A 557-nucleotide genomic window follows, 5' to 3' on the forward strand; every position below is an offset into this window, starting at 1 on the left:
ACAGTCGCGCGGCGGGCCTGGCGGGCCGGCCCGCGCCCCCCACCACCGCAGCCGCCGCGACCGCCCCGCTATAAAACCGTTTCGGCCGAGTGGCCACGTCAGTTTTGATACAGCGATCACAGCGACCAGACGCGAGCGACAACGCGAAGTCTAGCGACTTTCTCTGTGCGTGAACGTGAAAGCGAGTTTATAGTGCGAAGTGCAGTTTTTCTCCGAGTTCAGTGAACTAAGTCCCAATCTCAGCACCAAGATGCCAGCCGTGGGAATCGACTTGGGCACCACGGCTGGCATCTTGATGCTGAGATTGAGACTTAGTTCAGTGAACTAAGTCTCAATCTCAGCACCAAGATGCCAGCCGTGGGAATCGACTTGGGCACCACCTACTCCTGCGTGGGCGTGTGGCAGCAGGGCAAGGTGGAGATCATCGCCAACGACCAGGGCAACCGCACCACCCCCAGCTATGCAAGTGGGTTAGAAGTTTAACACATTCAATTTCCCAATTAGGCAAATACGTCAATGAGCTGTGTTCTTTTTTGCTTCCCATTTTCTATATTTGA

This window comes from Frankliniella occidentalis, unplaced genomic scaffold (assembly GCF_000697945.3).
Source record: "Frankliniella occidentalis isolate FOCC.00 unplaced genomic scaffold, Focc_3.1 Scaffold226, whole genome shotgun sequence".
Taxonomy (NCBI): Eukaryota; Metazoa; Arthropoda; class Insecta; order Thysanoptera; family Thripidae; genus Frankliniella; species Frankliniella occidentalis.